The sequence below is a fragment of the Athene cunicularia genome, unplaced genomic scaffold, assembly GCF_003259725.1.
Source record: "Athene cunicularia isolate RWA unplaced genomic scaffold, athCun1 SCF_1, whole genome shotgun sequence".
NCBI lineage: Eukaryota > Metazoa > Chordata > Aves > Strigiformes > Strigidae > Athene > Athene cunicularia.
In genome coordinates this window covers 2,245,053-2,245,386 of record NW_020799155.1, presented here as the reverse complement: position 1 = coordinate 2,245,386, position 334 = coordinate 2,245,053, and positions in this window count along the sequence as shown.

The window sequence follows — 334 nt, the reverse complement described above, 5'->3', positions numbered from 1 at the left end:
AAGTAATCATTTCTCTGTGTCATCTGGGAGGAACCTTGGGCAGATCCCAGAGAAGAGAGCATCCTTTCAGGGAGAAAAACCTCTTGGATATCTTCCTTGGAGGAGTCTGGGGGTGCTACTCAGGACTAGCTGCCCTAAAGCAGAGGTGGAAAGGCTCCAGGACACGCCTGGGAGGAGTCTTGTGTGTATCCTGGAGCAAAAATCTTCCTTTACAGGAGAAAACACAGCTCAGGTGGCTTCCTTGTGGAGTCTGGGGCTGCTAACTGACATCACATGTCTTTAAGAGAGAGGTCAGAGGAGACAAGGAGCTGCCTGTGAGTTGCCCTGGGTGCAT